The following is a 22505-nucleotide window of genomic DNA, read 5'->3' as shown; positions in this document are numbered from 1 at the left end:
CAAAAAATACAAAATTGTTCAAAATAATAAAAAGAAAATACAAAAGAAAAAAGAAGAAAAAAAATTCTTATCAGAACTACCTTATCTGGGTAAAGAAAGAACTATAATTGCAAGGTAATGTGTGAAAGTTTGGTTGAATATATGTATACAGCATGATTGACTGAAAGAATGCATTAGTAGTGTATGGTGAATTTATAGGTGAAGATTTATGAGGAAGTACTGCAGCGTGAGACTGCAAGCTCTTTAGCTGCACTGCACTGTGGCACTTCCGAAGCACAGGGATGTGAATATGTTGCAACTCTGTGCTTCCCTCTGCACTGCTGCACAAGCTGCAGCCATGCGGTGACACTGGCACCCTTGCACCATGGTGCAAGGATGTCTGTGTCGTGCGGAGATTATTTTTGTGCAGGAAGGAACACCTTCCTGCACAAAAACAATCAGTAAAGGCATTTTCCTCTTTCAATGTATGCTGTGGAATGCAGCATGCATTGAAAGAGGAAAAAATGAGGATAAATGAAAACAATTCTCCTCGTTGCACCTTGCTACACCAACTCTAGGATGGCGCAGCATTCACACACATCTCCAGATTTACGATTTCTCATAAATATGGAGATGTGTCTTGTTCTATGAGTGTTGCGTGGGAACACTCACAGCAACACCTATGGAACGCCCTTTGACATAAAGCTCTGTGTATGAAGGGGTCGTATTTACAAGGAGAGGAAAAACCACCCAGGGTGGCTTTTCCTCTCCTTGTAAATATGAAGGAGTGCCTGGTGCCATCACTACGTTACAAAAAGTGACGTACTGGTGGCGCAGGGTGCTTGTAAATCTTCCCCATAAGTGGTTAGGTATTGGCGGACTGATACAATAAGAACATAATGCTGGATGGGTGATTGAAGAATTGCATGAGACTGACAGGAGGTATCCTACACTGCATGGGTACTACTTCAGTATTTAATGGAGTGGCCCAATAGTACGTATCTGCTTAGAGATTTGTAGGGATTACGCACAGAATATTTTATGCGTACTTATGTTGGTGCCTAGGTCATTTTATAAGAATACCACTAGTAACTGGAATGATGACAGTGCTGCAAACAGAGTGAACACTTAATTTATAAGTTCTTACGTATTGGTGGAGTGATAGGATAAGTAGATAGTGGTAGATAAGTGATTAAAGAAGTGCATAGGACAGACTGGGCGATTCCTACACAGCATGAGTACTAACTGGGTATTTAGAAGAGTGTATCAATAGTATGTGGCTAGTTCGAGGTCTGCTTGGATAGTACACAAAATATTTTAGCTGTACTTGTGTTAGTAGCTAGGCCATTCCATAAGTTCATGACTAGTAACTAGAATAATTACAGTATTACAAACAGAGTATATAGTGAATTTATAAGTGCTTAGGTATTGGTGAAGTAATAGGGTAAGTAGATAGTGCTAGATGGGTGATTGGAGAAATGCATGGAACAGACAGGAGGATTCCTACACTACATAGGTACTAACTGGGTATTTAGAAGAGCAAATCAATAGTTTGTAGCTGGTTAGAGGTGTGCATGCATAGTGTACAAAACATTGTACCTGCACTTGTGTTAGTGACTACGCAATTCCTTAAGTATACGACTTATAACTGGAGTAATTTCAATGTTGCAAAGAAAGTGTATGCTGAATTTATGTGCTTAGGTATTGGGGGAGTGATAGGATACGTAGATAGGGCTGGATGATTGAATGGACAAGTGCATGGGACAGAAAGAAGGATTCCTAGACTGCATAGGTACTAACTGAGTATTTAAAAGACTGTATCAATGCTATGTGGCTGATTAGAGGTCTGGATGCATAGTGCACAGAATATTATAGCTGTATTAGTTTTACTGGCTAGGCCATTCCTTAGGTACATGACTAGTAACTAGAATAATTTCAGTGATGCAAAGAGAGTACATGTTGAATTTATAAGTGCTTAGGTATTGCGGAGTATTAGGATACGTAGATAGTGCTGGATGGGTGATTGGAGAAGTGCATGGGACAGACAGGAGGATTCCTAGGTTGCATGGGTAGTACTTTACTAAGTAGCTGGTTAGAGGTTTATATATATATAGTGCATAGCTGAATGTAGTTGTGCATTGATAGTGTTTGGATTACTTAATCTTACCTTGACAATAGTACATATCAAAAAATGCTAAACATGTTTTTTAGTAATTATAAGTGCTTAGGTATTGGTGGAGTAATAGGATAAGTCGCTAGTGCTGGATGGGTGATCGGAGAAATGCATGGGACAGACAGGAGGATTCCTACACTATATAGGTACTAACTGGATATTTAGAAGAACGTATCAATAGTATGTAGCTGGTTAAAGGTCTGCATGCACAGTGTACAAAATATTGTACCTGCACTTGTATTAGTGGATGGGCCATTCTTTAAGTATATGACTAATAACTGGAGTAATTTCAATGCTGCAAAGAGATGCATGCTCAACTTATAAGTGCTTAGGTATCGGTGAAGTGATAGGATACGTAGATAGTTCTGGATGGATGGAGAACTGCATGGGACAGACAGAAGGATTCCTATACTGTATAGGTACTAACTGAGTATTTAAAAGACTGTATCAATGCTATGTAGCAGATTAGAGGTCTGAATGCATAGTGCACAGAATATTGTAGCTGTACTCGTTTTTCTGGCTAGGCCATTCCTTAGGTACATGACTAGTAACTAGAATAATTTCATTACTGCAAAGAGAGTACATGTTGACTTTATAAGTGCCTAGGTATTGGCGGAGTGATAGGATACGTAGATAGTGCTGTATGGGTTATTGGAGAAATACATGGCACAGACAGAAGGATTCCAACACTGCATAGGTATTAACTGGGTATTTAGAAGAGTGTATTAATAGTATGTAGCTTGTTAGAGATCTGCATGCATAGTGTACAAAACATTGTACCTGTACTTGGGTTCGTGGCTAGGCTATTCCTTAAGTATATGACTAATAACTGGAGTAATGTCAGTGCTGCAAAGAGAGTGCATGCTAATTTATAAGTGCTTAGGTATTGGCAGAGTTATAGGAAACGTACATAGTGCTGGATGGGTGAATGGACAAGTGCATGGGACAGACAGAAGGATTCCTAGACTGTATAGGTTTTAACTGAGTATTTAAAAGACTAGCAGTGCTATATACCTGATTAGAGGTCTGCATGCATAGTGCACAGAATATTGTAGCTGTACTAGTATTGGTGTGTCTATGGTTTCGAGAATGGTAGTCTTTATTTTAGGGTGTGAGGCGGTGCATCAGGTGATCATGTGGATGATGTCATCAGTGATGTCAGTTGAGATGTCATCAGTGATGCCATCTGTGATGTCACTAACCATGCGTCAGGGTTCACTGGAGGTTTCCTCTGCGTGATCCTGAAGTTTCTGCTATCTGTGCTAGTTACCCTACAAAAACCAAGAAAAGAATGCATAAGGCCTTTAGTTGGCGGATTTGCTGGCGCGTTGGATTTCAAACATGACTGCCAGCACATCCGCGGGTCAGCGTTCTAGTCTTTATTGAATTCTATCGGAGCAGGTGAAGCGGGCTCACTAACATTCTAAGGCGCACTTCACCTGAGATCTCAGCCCGTTAACACCTACCTCACACTCGTCGTGGAAATCAGAGTAGGCCGCGTCGCTCCTCACGAATTAGCTTTGACAGTCCACAAACTCTTTGACGTGACAGGTTAGTGCTGACGAGTTAAAGCCGAAAAGCGTATCTTAGTCTGAATGTGCATGTGTACTCGAGCAGTGTCACAGAATTTCACAGAGACCAGCGTCTTATAGTTAAATGCGCATGTGTATTTAAACAGTGTTTTAAAGTCTCGCTTCAGGAACTAAGTAGGAGATAAATTCCTGAATGGTCAGAGTGAGACCAGTGTCTCATTGTTAATGCGCATTTATTATTGAACAGTGTTTCAGAACCTCGCTGCCTCAAACTAAGTAGGAGGTTGAATTCTTATAATCCCGAGAGATTTTAGCGTTAAAAACTCATGCGTTCAGAGTAATTAGAAGGCATACAAACTATCTACTAAAACACTAGGAAATACTTTTTAGGTCTGAACGAGCGCGTACTTCCTTCCTTGGCACAGTTCAGGCTCAATTCTTCATAGAAATAGTACAAGAATTCTCGATCCTTTTCCAAGGAATAAAACAAGCTAATTTATAGGATCTCCGGATAAAAATTAATTGTTCCAGTTATTCCAAGAAGAAAGATACACAGTGCTCGGCCCAAAATACTCAGTAAGTCCAGAATAATAATTACATGTATAATTTTGAGAGCATTAAGAATACATAGAAAACTTACCTTATGCTTCTGATTAAAAACATCATTAGACAATCTTCATTGACACCTGCAAGAAGAGAGAAAAGAGTGTTAACAAGAGCCAGAGCAAATCAGCTGAATATTAAACATAGATGATAGAAGAGAGGTTTGGTCCTGGAAATCTCCTGGTAAGACAAGCTAACCTTATTCAAGAATTACAGTAAGTCTTAAATATAAAATAACAGAAAAGTAATAAATGTTAATTGTTACAGCTTGTAATAAAAGAAGATGAAACGAGTGCCCAGGGCTGTCTCTTCTCTTTCTCCCAATTCCCTTTCCCCCGTGCAGTACTTACCCACTGAGAGTCATAAAGTATCTCACAGGAACATCCTGGTGGGGGCATTGGGAATTAGCGGCATTCTGCTCCTATGTTTTTTGAGTGCAGACAGAGAAGGTTGCTCTGACACCATGTCATGAGTGATGTAATATGTGACGTCATCAGCAATGCATTGTGAGGGCGCGAGTTATAGTTAGCACAACTAACTATAACGGCCAAATTTCTCTTGTTTATACGAGTGAAATGTCCAACTATCTATGACGTCCATGAAACCTGCGGTTTTTCAGGGAATTTCTGAGGTTTTTTAAATGCTAATTTTAACTATAATGTCCCTAAAACTTGTGTTTTTTTCAGTGAATTTTATATATATGTATTTAATCTCCTCTTACTCTTACAAGAAAGGAATCAGCCCTCAGGTTGTAGTTTGGAAGTATTAAATCTGCAAAGGACGTGATCCACGTGTTTTGGCTCGTCCGAACATTGATAACGATACAAGACGTCATTGTAGCATCCTTATTTAAATGAACAAATGCCTCCAGTTGCCAACATTAACAAATGATTACATATTACTTTAATCCAAAAAGCTGGCGGCCATATTGGCCTGGTCACGATGTGAAAATTCAGGAATTGATACAATAAAGAAAAGAAAAGAAGTGTTAATATGCACACAATGTAATTTCAGCATATCTTGCCCCGTGACCGCCATACCTGTATGTTCATCAACGTGACTTATTCATAAAAAACATACTTAGGATTGCAAACATCAACATAAACAATGGACTACACATTACTTTAAAGTGAAAGGCTATCGGCCATATTAATCTGGGCATGTTGCGTATTATAATGGTTCTTACACAAAAGAAAAGAAAAAAAGGGGTGTTAAAATACTCACACTATCCCTAAATAAAGTTCTAGCGATTGTAGTTCCATTCCATTCACAGCTCATTTGACATGTCATGAGTGATTTCATGAGAGATGTAACTGACCATGTCATGAATGATGTCATGTCTGAGGTCATTAGCAGTACATTGCGGGGGAATAAGTTATAGTTAGCTCAGGTAACTATAACTGCTGAATTTCACTGTTTGTGTATGAGTGAAATCTGAGTCTAATTATTCCGTCCCTTTAATCTTTGTTTTTTTCCAGCAAATTTCTAGTTTTTTTTAACGTTAAGTAAGATGCATAACACAATGGATGGTGGGTGGTTGGAAGCAGGGCCTGGCATTGTGCTGCCCTCACCCAAGCTTGCTGCTCCTGCCTTCCCTCCTCCTAGACATCCATTGTCCAAGTCCATGTCCCTGCTCCCTTATTACAGCCCTGTGTGGCAGTTGTTCTGCCACTGGCCTTCTCGCCTTCTCTGAACAGTTAGCTTGCTGCCCCATCCACCTCCTCCCTATCCTCTGTTGTCTGAATCCACGGACTAGCTTCCTCCCTCCTGCCATGCATGGTCTGATGTGCTGCCACTGCCCTCCATTTAGCATGATGTACCAGTCCACTCATCCTGCCCTCCATTGCCCAATTCTATGCCCCATCATTGACCTCCTGCTTACCTTCTATGCTTATCTTGCTGGCCCTATTCACCTTCCCCCTGCCCTCCTATGTCTGTGTGCATACCCCTGATCCATCCTTTTTGCCCACCATGTCCCATGGACCTGCCACTCCTATCTACTCTGAGTGTTCTGTTGAGCTGCCACTCCACTCCGACCTGCCTAGCATTGTCAGATGACTATAACCTGTCCCTGCCACCTCCACCCTGCCTGTCCACATTCCATGCCCCTATCCCCTTCCTCCTGTCCTCCATGGTTCATTTTACTGCCATACCCTTCTGCCCTCCCTGGTCTGTTGTGCTGCAACTGCTCCTCCTGCCTGCCCCGCATGGTCTGTTGTGAGGCCCCTGCCCCTGAACTCTCTTGTCTTTGCCCAGGTCCTGCCCCTCCCTTCTATCCTCCATGGTCCTTTGTGCATGCCCCTGCGCCCTCCTTTTTGCCCATCATAGCCATTGTGCTGCCACTAACCCCCCCCCCCGTTTGCCATGCATGGTCTTCTGTACTGCCACGGCCCCTCCCACCTTCTCTGTGCGGTCAGTTAGCTGACCCTGACCCCCACCCACCTTCCCTCCATGGTCTGTGTGTATGCAATTATAGTCTCACTGTTGCTCTCCATGGTGTGTCTTGCTTCTAGTGCCCATCCTGCCTGACCTCCATTGCCATCTAGCGGCTCCTGCCCTGCCCCCTTGCCCCCAGCCCTCTGTTTCCATGTGCAAACCCATATTCCCTCCCGGCTTGTCTGTTCCATTGTAATGCCCCTCATCCGTCCCTCCTGCTCTTTATGGTCCGTTATGCTGCAGCTTTCTCTCCTGTCTGTCCATTATGGTCAGCTAGCTACCATTGCCTCTTTCCCCTCTGTTCTCTGTTGTCCATGTGCATGTCCTGTTCCCTCCCTATTGCTTTCTATGGATTGTTGTGCTGCACTTCCGTCCCTCATGCCCTGTGTGGTGTATTGTGCTACTGCAAACCCTGATGCCTGCCCTGTAGGGTCAGTTTGGTGCACCTCTCCATGTTCCTCCTGTCCTCTGTTATCCGAGTCCATGTCCCTACCCCAATTCCTCCTGCCTTCCATGATCCAATGTACCATACTTGCTAACATTTTGAACTTGGTAATAGGGAGATTTTGAAAAAAACTGAGGTATTGATTTTCCCCTTTGACTTACATTGAAAAAGAGGAGATTGTAGAGAGGAGACAGATAAAATAAAGCCTATTTGGGCTTAAAAACATTGGACGTTTCCTGGCTGAATCGGGTCTGTTGGCATGTATGGTTGTACTATCACTGCCCACAATGGTCTATTATATTGACACAGCCTTTCTTGCCAGTCCTGTATTGTTGGTTTGTTGCCCCTACCCCCTTTCCACTGCCCTCCATAGTCTGTTGTGCTGCCACTGCCCTTCCTGTCTGCCCAGTGTGGTCAAATTGTTGCCTCTGCACCCTCCAACCTGCCTTTAATTTTCAGAGTCCGTGCCCCTGGCCTCTGCCTCACCACAGTTTCCTAATGAACAACGAGATTTATAACATTCTATATGTATTACAAAAGTGTGGAACGCCTGAGGTCATCTTGATGTAATTAAAACTGTAATACCTTGAGCATTTCCTTAAGAAATTACATATATGAGAGGGTCTTATTTGCATCAAAATTATGGTTAGTGCTCTGAAATCGTAAAATGAGGACACTTAGGGGAGAGGAAGTGGTGTTACTTCCAGAACTGTACACTTTGCAACTGGGGAACCAGGTTGAAGTTTCTGCTTCAGCTTGACATTCTGTGATTCTGGTCAAATCACTTAATCTCCCCATGTCTACAACCAAAATGAATTTGTTCTTGTGCGATGTAACCAATGCTCATGCAAATCACTCCAATATCTGACAAGTCTTCACTATATAAAACTGCAAAAACACAAAATTAAAAGTGTTTTGCATACTTCTGTCATTGGGCTACATGTGGGCTACATCTGGGTGATATTTGTGCTATATTTGGGCTCCTTTGTCTCTAGTGGCCATCTTGGGAGATTTATTTGTTATGACGTTTCCTAATTTCGGCATTTACTACAGTCTCCTCAGTAGGAAATGCTTTCAGTTTTTCACTTTGATTCCATCAAGAAGGTATTCAGATATGTCACACATTTGCCATAAATTCTGCATGTTAGCACTCTAGTTGCTCATTAGATCGCTGTAGTAAAGCTACTACCCACCACAGAAGTCTGCTGCTGGTATTAAAAGTGCATATTTCAGTCTTTTTAAATGAAATAGAAGAGGTTTTGACAAGTCACTCAAAATGTGCCCTAATTTTTCGTTCTTCAGCACTAATCATAATATCTATGGCAAAATGAACCCCCTCATTGTGTTCCTTTTTTAATTACATGTTTTAAGTGTTACCAGTTTATTCCAATCAGGATGGCTTCAAGTGTGCCTTACTTATATCATAAGTAAGACTGTTAGTGCTCTAGTTGTTCTTTAGAACACCTTGGGACATTCTGTCATTGAGCTATACGTGGGCTACATCTGGATGATATTGGTGCTACATTTGGGCTCTTTTGTCTCTGGTGGCCATCTTGGGAGACTTATTTGCTATGAAGTTTACAATCGGACTGCTTAAGAGTGTTGCAGTGGTTAGAAGGTTGACCCCAGGAGTCCCCATGGAAAAAAGTAAGCTGGCATTCACCCAGAATGTAAAGCCAATTCTTAGGAAACAAAGTTTGAGTACTAGTAAAGCAGTGTCTCCGGTAGTTGAGCTTTTTAAATTCAAGGTTCAACCAGCAGCGCTGTATGGCGCAGAAATTTGGGGGCCGGGGTCAAAAGATTCATTTCGTGTTCTCGACAATAATTTTATGAGAAGTTTGGTAAGGGTCCCAAGAGGCACTCCCTTAGTGCCCCTTGAATTGGATCTAAATGTCAAAAGAACTGACCATTACACCATAATCCGCCCACTGATGCTATGGGTTAGATTTTGGCGGGTGCCTGAATTGCAGGCTTACAGGGATGGTCTAAAAGAAATCATGGAGTTCGATAATTCAACAACTATCCCATGGTTAAAACATGTTAAAATTTGGCTTACCAAAATAGGTCTAAAACACTTCTGGGAGAATCCAGAACATCTACCGTCCAACCCAAAACCAATACTAAAAAGGGCCTTTTGGAGTTTCATGGTTAACATGGCAACAAATGTTCCGGCTGCAGGAACCTTGGTAACAAATTTTCTCAGCTTCAAAGATAAGCCACTATTTGAGACCTTTCTTGATGAGATAGAGCCCCCACTCGCTAAAACTCTATTCTTAAAACTAAGGTATGGTAACCTTTTGACCAAAACAACCTTAGCACGTTGGTCAAGGAGGTCGAATGCTCCATCCTTGGAGGCAGATGAAGTTTGTGCCATGTGTGACTGTAGCCAGATTGAAAACGAGATTCACATCTTCTTATTCTGCCCCGCATATGCATTGCCTAGAATAAGATGGATCAAACCACTATGCCTTCTGTTAGGTCTGAGATCATGCAACCAGGCCCTGAGAATACTCAAAACTAATACAAATCAAACAATAATATTTAGTGTTAGTCGATTCTTACACTCAATCTTCTTCCTAAGGAAAAAAAAGGGGCAACAGCTATAGACGAAGTATATCTTTAAAAACAGAATTAGAATGTGCCCTAGTAACTATAGGGGGATATTTGGTATACCCTAAAGGTTGTGCTTAGATTAATTTGTATTAAGAAATTTATTTTTACTGATGTTTTAAAACCTTTTGACAAAAATGTTTATATTAATGTAATGAATTGTGCTGTGACTCTTTTATGGCATTCATGCCGAAATAAAGAATAAAAAAAAAAAAAAAGTGTTACCAGTTTATTCCAATCAAGATGGCTTCAAGTGTGCCTTACTTTTATCATAAGTAAGACTGTTAGTGCTCTAGTTGTTCTTTAGAACACTTTGGGACATTCTGCCATTGAGCTATATGTGGGCTACATCTGGATGATATTTGTGCTACATTTGGGCTCTTTTGTCTCTGGTGGCCATCTTGGGAGACTTATTTGCTATGAAGTTTTCTAATTTCCTCATTTACTGCAGTGTCCTCAGTAGGAAATACTTTCAGTTTTTTACTTTGGTTCCATCAAAAAGGCATTTAGATGTGTCACACATTTGCCATAAATTCTGAATGTTAGCACTCTAGTTGGTCATTAGAACACTGTAGTAAAGCTACTACCCACCACGGAAGTCTGCTGCTGGTATTAAAAGTGCATATTTCAGTCTGCATGTCAGAATTTCTAAATGAAATAGAAGAGGATTCGAGAAGTCAAAATGTGCCCTAGTTTTTCTTTCTGCAGCACTAATCATAATTTCTATGGCAAAATGAACCCCCTCATTGTGTTCCTTTTTTAATTACATGTTTTAAGTGTTACCGGTTTATTCCAATCAAGATGGCTTCAAGTGTGCCTTACTTTTATCATAAGTAAGACTGTTAGTGCTCTAGTTGTTCTTTAGAACACTTTGGGACATTCTGTCATTGAGCTATACGTGGGCTACATCTGGATGATATTGGTGCTACATTTGGGCTCTTTTGTCTCTGGTGGCCATCTTGGGAGACTTATTTGCTATGAAGTTTTCTAATTTCCTCATTTACTGCAGTGTCCTCAGTAGGAAATACTTTCAGTTTTTTACTTTGGTTCCATCAAGAAGGCATTCAGATGTGTCACACATTTGCCATAAATTCTGAATGTTAGCACTCTAGTTGGTCATTAGAACACTGTAGTAAAGCTACTACCCACCACGGAAGTATGCTGGTGGTATTAAAAGTGCATATTTCATTCTGCATGTCAGAATTTTTTAATGAAATAGAAGAGGATTTGAGAAGTCAAAATGTGCCCTAATTTTCCTTTCTGTAGCACTAATCATAATTTATATGGCAAAATGAAAGCCCTCATTTTGTTCCTTTGGAAATTAAATGTTTTAAGTGTTAGCACTTTATTCCAGTCAAGATGGCTTCAGGCGTGCCATACTTTTGTCATAATAAGACTGTTAGCGCTCTAGTTGTTCTTTAGAACAATCTGGGACATTCTGTCAATGGGCTATACTTGGGCTACATCTGGGTGATATTTGTGCTACATTTGGGCACTTTTGTCTCTGGTGGCCATCTTGGGAGACTTATTTGTTATGAAGTTTCCTAATTTCCTCAATTACTGCAGTCTTCTCAGTAGGAAATACTTTCAGTTTTTTACTTTGATTCCATCAAGAAGGCATTCAGATGTGTCCCACATTGGCCATACATTCAGAATGTTAGCACTCGAGTTGCTTATTAGATCACTGTAGTAAAGCTACTGCTCACCAGGGAAGTCTGTTGCTGGTATTGAAAGTGCATTTTTCAATCTGCATAAGAGAATGTTTTAATGAAATAGAAGAGGATTGGAGAAGTCACTCAAAATGTGCCCTCATTTTTCTTTCTGCAGCACTAATCATACTTTCTATGGCAAAATGACCCCCTTCATTTTGTTCCTTTTTAAATTAAATGTTTTAAGAGTTACCCCTTTATTCCAATCAAGATGGCTTCAGGTGTGCCATACTTTTGTCATAAGTAGGACTGTTAGCACTCTAGTTGTTCTTTAGAACACTCTGGGAAGCTGCAGCAGATCACAAAGGAACCAACTGACAGTCTCTGCCCTTGTTGGATGTACACGCTTGACTGAGAATGTCAGACTTCATTCTCACATGACTGAGAAAGATAATATGAATTTACAGAAAATATGCTCTCAGTTTAGCTTATAGATCACCTTCTAAACCTCTGTGGGAAAAGCATGAGTAAATAGTGTTCGCTCAAACATGATTCATGATATCCCAGCAGAAGACTTTTTCACAGGGTAAAATCACATTAGAACACACCACAATTTCTAAAATGAGCATGGTACAAAAAATGATTTCTAATGTAACTAAAGTCTTAAAACCTTCTATTATCTGCAATGCTTTTTAATGTGGTGCTATCATGTATATTGGTCCCAGATGGCTGCCAACACTTCTTGGAGGAAGTGCTGACAGCCAATCAGATCTCAGGATGAGATGTGTGTATAGGCTCCGCCCAGGTGTATATATTTCTTTTTCCATTAATATTTTAAAAACTACTGAAGGGATTTACACCATAAAGGTCGCTTTCTCAACCAAGCACTCCCTTTTTGCCAAATTTGGTGTAATTCCTTTGCTGGAGCAAGGATTTGCACGTTATGCGACTTGCTTGTATTCAGTCCTCTCGACATAACGTTAATATACTAATCAGCATGTTTTGTCCTATTAATATTGCATTACATGACATCTAAGTGAAGCTTTTACTAATGATAATCCGCTTGCATTAATATGGCGGCTGCTACGCGGGATTTCTTACTGCGCATGCGTCTGTCACACTCACGTGACATGACGTACTTTCTGTTTTGGAGGGAATCTTTTGCTTCTGCGCACTAGAACTAAGATGGCTGCCTGTGTTCTAAAGCATGCATGAAGCTTGCACTGCTGCTTATGCTAAGCTGTTCGTTCTACCTAATTTCTAACGCAATAGTTAAAATAAAGTAATGGGAATAGAGTAGAGATAAGTGGTATAGAGTACATTCGGTTATTCTTTGTTCTAAAACTGTTTCTTTTCTATTTCTCATATGTATCGAACTTTGGGCCTGACATATATTTCTGAACTCCATCTTTGGAGGAACTGCGACTGCGCAGCAAAGCTCAAGTCCATGAAGCACTGACCTTTGAAACTCGGCCAACTCCTGACTTGCTAGAAGATGTTCATGGGAACGTCAACTACTGACCCCTGTGAAGGAAGCTGAACTAAAATATGAACTACATTGTAATCATTATTGATACATTCGTTGCCGGATGGAATAAAAGTGCATTGGAAAATAAAATTGAAGGGTGGGAACACAAACATTAATATAAATTCTAAAATTTTCATTTTGGTATGGTGTAATGACCTCTCCTCATCCTTTTGTCCAATCGAAATTGGGGATCCTTACACTTGCAACATTGGGGGGTGGTACACTGACCTGGAAAAATAGTATAACTAGGGTAGGCTTAGCTAGTTAATTTGACTGAATTGTCCAAATAGCTGCCCTGTCACTGACCCAACGCACTCAATGCACTGGTATGTCCCCAAGAGGTCCTTAAGATCTAGCCACAAGTCCTCACTAACGCAACCCCGCGTGCGAACCTCTGGGTATGGGCAGCGCTCCTTTTCATATCTTGCACCGGCGCTTTGGAATAAGCTGCCTCCTCACCTTCTCTCTATTAATGAGCATCAGCAATTTCGTAAAGCCTTGAAAACATGGCTTTTTCCTTAGCAGGGTTCCCCTGTCCTTTGCTTCGATGCTCGCTCCTTTTTTGTCTTTTCTTAGTCGGTTCTTATGCTGCAAGTGCCTTGAGACCTTGCGGTGACAAGCTGCGCTCTATAAAAACCTATGACATTGACATTGACATTAGGAGATCGGGAGCAGAGGTGCTGGCGGAGCCCTCTGTCAGAAGGTTCGACATGACGTACTTTCTGTTTTGGAGGGAATCTTTTGCTTTTGCGCACTAGAACTAAGATTGCTGCCTGTGTCCTAAAGCATGCCGTTTAAAAAAATGGGGTTAGCCCAAGGTTGGTCCTGGACCTGGGTACTATGTGGTACAAAAGACAATGGTCCTAGAACCCTAGTCACAAAAGAAATTAGTCAAATGACATAGTTATATTCGATTCCTATGTTTATACTGGAGCCTGAAGCGAATAAGTTAGAGGCAAGCTCCTACAATCATTAATCAATAATTTAAACATCAATTTAACACGGAGATAAACAGACAAAAAAGACCCAAAGGGTTATTTGTATTCACCAAGTAATTTAATGTACTTAATTAGGTGAAAGCTCAGGACATATTCAAGAATTGCCAGTTCAAAGGATGGTTGCTCCAAGGGGGAACGTGCTAGTGGGAAAAGGAGTGCTTCAGTGTTGGTGAGTGAAAAAGATGGAGGAAATTCAAAGGCATAGAAAAGAAGGAATTATATATTTTGAAAGCAATACACACGGTTATCATTCACCGTCATATGCAGCCTAGCTACACAACTATTTGTAAACAGTTTGAATTATATATACAAATGCAGAATTAAATTCCAGTTTTGCACGATAGGGGACACAGAAGGGGTAAGTCTAGGCCTTTCCAAGGGCGTCGACGTTTCGATCCAACTTATGGTGCAAGGGAGGTTCGCAGACTCGGCCGTGCGGATCTTCTTCAGGACAGGGGGGGTCAGGGGAAACCTGGAAGGAGGTGGCTAAATAGCCCTCCGCTTCTGGTGAGGAAACACAATAATGCTCATCAAGCCATGTCGTGATCCAGGGTTCATAAAATGGGGTAACCTTGAGTGGTCATCACAAGGGTACTAAAAATATGGACTCCATTATAATCATTATTGATACTTTCACTGCCGGGTTGAATAAAAGCGCATCGGAAAATAAAATTGATGGGCGGGAACTCAAACATTAATATTCATTCTAAAAGTTTCATTTTGGTATGGTGTGAGGACCTCTCCTCATCCTTTTGTCCAATCGAAATTGGGGATCCTTACACTTGCAACATTGGGGGTGGTACATTGACCTAGAAAAATAGCATAACTAGGGTAGGCTTAGCTAGTTAATTTGTCCAACTTGTCGGAATAGCTGACCTGTCACTGACCCAACGCACTCAATAGGCGATCGGGAGCAGAGGTGCTGGCGAGGCCCTCGGTCAGAAGGTTCGAAACCCAGATCGGGGTTTGAGAGCTGAAGTGCTGGCGAAGCACTTTGTCGGAGAAATCGATAACTCTTACCGGGTTCTAGCTGTTAGCTGCAGAGAGGGAGTAAGGCAGGCGTTGCAATTTTAACTGCGGGTGCTGGTCTTATCCCTTGGCGGTCCTGTCCTGATCCAATTTGGCTTTACCTGTCTGAATTCTGATCTGTACCTTCTTGCCTTTATGGTGCCTGCACTTACGGGGCTCTGTCCTTTAAACTGACCCATGGCCAGGGTTAGTTCTTCACACCATTCTAGGTAAATATTCAATGTGGGTATGTCATTGTATTGTTTCCTTCTCTCTTTCCCCCCTAAGGTCAAATGCGTAAAGACTGCTGTATAAAAATTCTGCATATTTTCATCCTAATCGTTATTTCCTTAATTGAGAATTTTCTATATAAAGAGTTTAAAACCTTTCCAGAGTTGTGGGTATTTTATGAGTGTAAATGTTCTTATCCTACCTATTATTCTAATATTATTCTAACACCTTTCATCCCTTAGGACTTTAGGTACCGATGACGAAGATTGGTAAGACAATGGTATAGGTCCTAAATGAAATGTATAAATCACTGATTAGAGAAAGTGCACAGGTCACCTGATTAAATATCATCATAGGTTGTTTATGGGCCCAGGTGAGTATGGTAATCTGAGTCGGGTGACCTGCGCGCTCTATCACCGTTCAGCCGTGTCTAAAGTTTTCTAAGGAAAATAACATGAAGAAAACACGTTTTGGAACCCCCTTTTTTCTTGGTCCCCGCTTGCCGAATCACCCCAACACTTTCAGGATAGGAGCGGACCAGAGCACCCCACGAGTTTCTAAAATTTCGCGAAGATTCGTCATCCGGCGCCAAAGTTATTGGGAATAGAATGTTGCGATTTTCCTATGGTAACTTGGTCTTAACTATAACTATATATATATATATTTTTTTAATAAAGCGTTGGGTGATCGGATATCTGAGTGCTTGCCGTTATTTACCTCAACCAAGTTAAAGAGTGTTGGAGTCTATAAGCGGCTCACCACCGCTGGTTTTAAGCACCCGGGAATTGGAGGAGCGACGGCGGTGATAATCCTGTGCAACAAGTTAATATGGCCGTCAGCCCCGAGGAGATGTGAACCAAACTGAAATCAACATGGAGAACGGATATCGGACTCCAAGCAAAACATCGACTGAAGCACACGGACCGCCTGCTCGACGTATCGGAGCAGCTGTAAGGAAGACGTCGGAAGACACCAGCCAAGCACCCGCATCTGACTCGGTGAGTGGAACGGTCCTGTTTGCCAAGATAAACTAATGGTCAGCCTCTGTCCCGTATGGTACAGACGATTATTGCAAACCCCGTTACTGTGAGAAATCACCACCCTGAGTAAAATTTGAAGATACGAGCTCTAAACAAAAAGACATGTCAAACACACAAGGGATTATTGGAGAAAGGGAGTCAGCCGCAGATGTAATGTTTATGTCTGCGAAAGACAAACCCACGAGAACTGTGAATCTAACAACATCGCTAACACCCAACAGTAACTTAAAAATATTATTTCAAAGACTGGAAAAGCTGCAAGAGAGAGAAGTCCGGAAATGGTGGGAGGCCACTTCCCTCCAACGCTATGCGGATTGCAATAGAATTCCGAGGGGTCTAAGCATTTTCACCGTACCTTCGTATGAAAACCCTGATCCGGCTTTATTAAAAGAATGGGCGAGTATACAGCGGAATCAGCAATGGGAATGGTACGCATGTTGATAAAATACGCATGGACTGACAGAGAAAAGTGTCTGAAGGAAATTGCGGACCTGGAGGAACAGATTGTAAAAGAAAAGGATACGAAAACCAGCTTAGAAATGAGAAACGCCCTGACCAAAAGATTAAAGGAATATGAATTGGGAATCAGGAAGCGGAAACAAACTAAATTCCAACGTGACGAGCAGGATTATATGACAGGTAGAATTCTAACCTTTGCACGAAAATTCGATGCCACATAAAAACGCCTTGCCCAAGGAACTCCGAGTACCAGCAACATAGAGACCTCGGTATCTGAGATGGAGATGTCGGACGGGGAACAGACAACTGTTCCCGCAGCAAAAGAAAAACCGAATGAGACACCTTTTTTCGACGAGTACAAAATAATCAAGAAAACTCGGCAGAGACCACAGCAACGGAATCATCCACCCCTACAAAGCCAAAGAGGAAAACCAGGAGGGGCAAGAGGGGGAACGCTGCCAAACGCCTCACCAAGAGTAACACGGAGTGTGTCGAGGCGCAAGAAGCGGTAAATCATTCGGACGATAACAACATTATTAACCTTTCTAAAAGGACACTAACTGATGATGAAACTAGGGTCCTAAAGAAAGGTTTAAGTTTCTGTCCTTCAAGCGAATTTGATTTGGTCAGTACAAGGACTTTAGGTACATTCGAAAACTCAAATTCCAAAAGATTTTTCTTTTACATCCGAAAAAGATGGTAGGTGGCGATGACTCGGTGGGCTTAGATGAGTACATTGAGGAGACAAGAGAGGAGTTTTCGGGCACACTTTTGACTATCCTGGCTCCCACGCAAGAAAATCTTGCAATAAATGGTCAAAGTCAACGGACTGAGGATACTAGTGCTACACAGGGTAAATGGTCAAAATATCGATTCCAAAATAGAGACAAACCAAAATATCGAGTCCAAAATATAGAATGGACAAAATATCGAATGGACAGAATATAGACATCAAAAATATCGTTTTGAAGGAAAGTAATGTAATATTGATTTTAAAAATATAGACAATCAAAATATCGAAGTACATAATATAGTTTATTAAAAATATCGAATTTTTAATAATATCGAATTTTTTAAAGTGTTTTTTATGTTAGTATATGTGTGAAAAGTGTATATATTTTTGTAATTTATTTTAAGTAATTAATTTTATGTTATTTAATTATTGTGTAATTTAATTCTGTAGCGGGTTGTGGGTTTATAGGGGAATAGGGTGGGAAGTAATTTAATTATAATTAATTAAATATGTTAATTAATTAATTGGTATTTATTTAGAATGAATTGTCAATTAAGTTTTAATTGGTAATTAATTAATTTTTAATTGATAATTATTTTTTAGTAATTGATTAATTGATAATTATGTGAATTAAATTAATTTATTTTCTGTAGCGGGTTGTGGGTTTATAGGGGTATAGGGTGGGAAGTAATTTAATTATAATTAATTAAATATGTTAATTAATTAATTGGTATTTATTTTGATTAAATTGTTAATTAATTTTTAATTGGTAATTAATTAATTCTTAAATGATTATTTTTTATTAATTGATTAATTGATAATTATGTGAATAATATCAATTTATTTTCTGTAGCGGGTTGTAGGTTTATAGGGGAATAGGGTGGGAAGGAATTTAATTATAAATAATTAAATATGTTAATTAATTTATTGGTATTTATTTTAAACAAATTGTTAATTCATTTTTAATTGATAATTAATTAATTCTTAATTAATAATTAATTTGTATTATTGATTAATTGATAATTAAGTAGATTATATTAATTTATTTTCACTAGAGTGGGAATAGTAAAATGTACCCCCATGCTATCCAACGCTTTCCCTACTGTTGCACTCTCTGGAGTAGGAATAGTAATTTTTACCCCTACGCTATCCAACGCTTTCCCTACTGTTGCACTCTCTGGAGTGGGAATAGTACATTTTACCCCTACGCTATCCAACGCTTTCCCTAATGTTGCACTCTCTGGAGTGGGGATAGTAATTATTACCCATACGCTATCCAACACTTTCCCTACTGTTGCACTCTCTGGAGTGGGAATAGTAATTTTTACCCCACGCTCTCCAACGTTTTCCCTACTGTTGCACTCTCTGGAGTGGGAATAGTAATTTTTACACCTACGCTATCTGAAGCTTTCCCTACTGTTGCACTCTCTGTTGTGGGAATAGTAATTTTTACCTCTACGCTATCCAACGCTTTCCCTACTGTTGCACTCTCTGGAGTGGGAATAGTAATTTTTACCCCTACGCTATCCAACGCTTTCCCTACTGTTGCACTCTCTGGAGTGGGAATAGTAATTTTTACCCCTACGCTATCCAACGCTTTCCCCACTGTTGCACTCTGTGGAGTAGGAATAGTAATTTTTACCCCTACGCCATCCAACGTTTTCCCTACTGTTGCACTCTCTGGAGTGGGAATAGTAATTTTTACCCCTGCGCTATCCAACGCTTTCCCTACTGTTGCACTCTCTTGAGTGGGAATAGTAATTTTTACCCCTACGCTATCCAACGCTTTCCCTACTGTTGCACTCTCTGGAGTGGGAATAGTAATTTTTACCCCTACGCTATCCAACGCTTTCCCTACTGTTGCACTCTCTGGAGTGGGAATAGTAATTTTTACCCCTACGCTATCCAACGCTTTCCCTACTGTTGCACTCGTTGGAGTGGGAATAGTAATTTTTACCCCTACGCTATCCAACGTTTTCCCTACTGTTGCACTGCCAGGAGTGGGAATAGTAATTTTTACACCTCCGCTATCCTACGGTAATAATATTGTGTATTTTTTATTAATATTATGTTAATATATATATATATATATGTTTTAACAGATATGATTGTATTTTTTTATATAAGTTAAATTAGTTATTTAATAATTTTAAGGTAATTTAAGTATTTTTAAGTATATTTTAGCTATTTATTTTTAATATTTTTTAAATTTTACATTAATTTTAAGAAATTCGATATTTTTATAATGTATATATATATAAACGATATTTTGGGGTCGATATTTTGGTACTTACCTGTTTGTAGATAGGAATTCGATATTTTGTCTGTCGATATTTTTGGAATCTATATTTTGGGTAGTCTATATTTCGTCCCTCGATATTTAGTCAGTGATCCCTACACAGGTTCGAGATCCGAGCAATCTAAAAAACAAATAAAAAAAACTACCTAATGCTCCACATGACGCCATAGATGTTTGTAATGAAGCAATCTTAGCGGATCTGGAAAAACTGGCAAAAGATAAAATGGATATGAAACTTTCAAATATAACTCGGAAGGAATGGGAAGCCATCAAATTTCTAAAGAATGACGATAGTATCGAAATCAAACCCTCCGACAAAGGGGGTAATATTGTGATATTCACAAAAGACAATTATGAACAGGAGGCATTAAGACAAATGAAGGATCCTGATTGCTATACTGTCATTAAAAGAACCGAGTATGGCAAAAGTACAACAGATTATCAACTGATGTTAGAAGGATGGAAGGAGGATGGCATGCTCAACATGGAAGAATTTTTATTCCTCCAGTGTGAATCACCAGTATTACCCACTTTTTACCATCTGCCAAAAGTCCATAAAAATGCCAAAAGACCACAAGGGCGACCAATTGTGTCATCCATTGGTAGTTTGTTGGAAAATACATCGCGCTTTATAGACTCATACCTGGCACCAATCGTGAAGGAACTACCCTCATATGTGAGGGATACGCAGGACTTCCTCCGATTAATGGACAATATCACGTGGGAACCTAACATGCTTCTCATTACAATGGACGATGTTAATTTATACATGTGCAGAGCCCATGAGAACGGACTAGCGGCAACTAAATAGTTCCTAGATAGGAAACCTGAAAAATATCAGAAACACAACCTCATGCTATTGAGTATGATGAAGTTTTGCCTCTATAATAAAAAATTTCTTTTTTCAGGGCAACTGTATAAGCAAACGAGGGGGACTTCCATGGGCTGATGCTTCTCCCCTAACTACGCAAACTTGTTCGTTGGCTGGTGGGAGAGGCACGAGGCTTGGGGTGAAGCCCATGATCACCGGACTGATAACATATTATTGTGGACGAGGTATATAGACGACCTCTTTGTTGTTTGGCGCGGCGATCGTGCCTCGGCCGAGGAATACATCTCCGCGCTGAACAACAATGACTGGAACCTTAGGTTCACTAGCACGATAAGCGCTATTAGTGTTTGTTACCTGGATCTGGAGGTCTTTATAGACAACGACCGCCTCCAGACAAGACTTTATAGAAAACCCACGGCGGGAAACGCGATATTACACACGGCAAGCCATCTCCCGGAGAGCCTGATACAAAATGTTCCCTATGGTGAACTCCTACGCCTGAAGCGCAACTGCTCGGCGGATGGAGATTTTCAACTGGCTAAATCAGAAGCTAAGCAAAGATTCCAGAGTAGGGGATACTCTAATAACACACTTAAACAAGCTGCAGAAAAGGCATCTAAAGTCAATAGGAGGGATCTCCTGGTGGTAAAACCAGCACTAAAGTACGATGAACCAACAAGAATGTTTACTAAAGGATTGAGCAAATTGTACAGTCATCACCAGTACACCTTATAAGTTCTAAACCAAGCACATCTCTATAACCGTGATTCCGAGGACAATGTTTGTGATGTTTCAAATGTTTATCAACAATACTCAGAACACTTTGTTCTCACAAGCACTAGCACAGACCACTCACTGCGATTCCGAATTTAAATGTTGCAGATGGCTAAAACTGACCGAACACCCTAGTCATATATTGACACCTCTCTTTATTTCTTATCTTTTCCCTGTTTTCTCCCCAACAGGCCCATTTTAACCTATAATCCAGGCAAAATAATTATTTAAGTCCTGAAGATGATCCCTTGATAATTCGAGCACAGGATTGAAACGTCGACTCCTTTGAGTGGACATACAGTGTTTTAATGTATATCTGTATTTGTATGTACCACTTCAGGTGATACTGTTAACTTCTGACTCAAACAGTACCCTGTCTGCTCTTTTCCTTTGCCTGAAACACCCTTTTCTCTCCTCTATCCTTTTCTCTACAGTACAGCATAGGAGTGTGCTTTATTACAATGATTTGTTGTTGTACTAATGCAATTGATACAAGATTCTATTTATCTGACTAATAAAAATTCCCTGTCCGGCTGGACAAGGACTAGAAATATATAGAGCCTATTGTGGTCTATATATCATTGGTTTATTAATTGGTATATGCTTAGGACCTTTGTCTGTTTAAACTTTACTAACTACAGCACCAGAGCAGGGGAGGTAGTTCATATATTTTAGAAAAATTGGCACATCCTAACCACCGACAATGTACTGAAAAAACACCTCCCTGAAAGACCTTTACTTACGTACCAGCGCTGCCAGTCACTAGCAGACCACCTAGTCCACAATAATTTCTCCTCCAAAACACAGCCAACAAAACTGTCCAAAGTTACGGGATTTTTCCCTTGCCTACGTTGTAAGGCTTGTAAAAGCAGCTAAAAAGTTACTCTCTAGCCAGGGAGAAATAACGAGGGAAACCCCAATAGAGAGATCAAAAAACTTCTAAATTGTAACTCGGAGTTCACCATCTATTGCCTATAGTGTGTCCCTGTAAGAAACGCTATATGGGGAGTACGATCAACCCTACGAAATTGAGAATTCTTGAGCATATGTGTGCCATCCCGAAAAAACGATAGATCCAATCCGGTGGCACGGCACTTCTCAGAGCTGCACCAGAGTAATAGGGACCTATTGAGTTTCTATTGTATAGATCAAATAGATCGCTCAGAACGAGGAGGA

General features: G+C 40.4%; 1 long non-coding RNA gene across 1 annotated transcript in view; it reads right to left on the bottom strand.

The window, feature by feature from the left end:
- LOC144824982 (uncharacterized) overlaps positions 1-22505 on the bottom strand; it is a 101640-nt gene that overhangs the window by 23680 nt on the left and 55455 nt on the right. The window contains exon 2 of the long non-coding RNA XR_013609222.1: positions 4325-4370. This is a non-coding gene — a long non-coding RNA (uncharacterized LOC144824982). The remainder of the gene's footprint in view (positions 1-4324; positions 4371-22505) is intronic.

This window comes from Lissotriton helveticus, chromosome 3_1, assembly GCF_964261635.1.
Source record: "Lissotriton helveticus chromosome 3_1, aLisHel1.1, whole genome shotgun sequence".
Lineage (NCBI taxonomy): Eukaryota > Metazoa > Chordata > Amphibia > Caudata > Salamandridae > Lissotriton > Lissotriton helveticus.
This window is presented reverse-complemented; position numbering and strand designations above follow the sequence as displayed.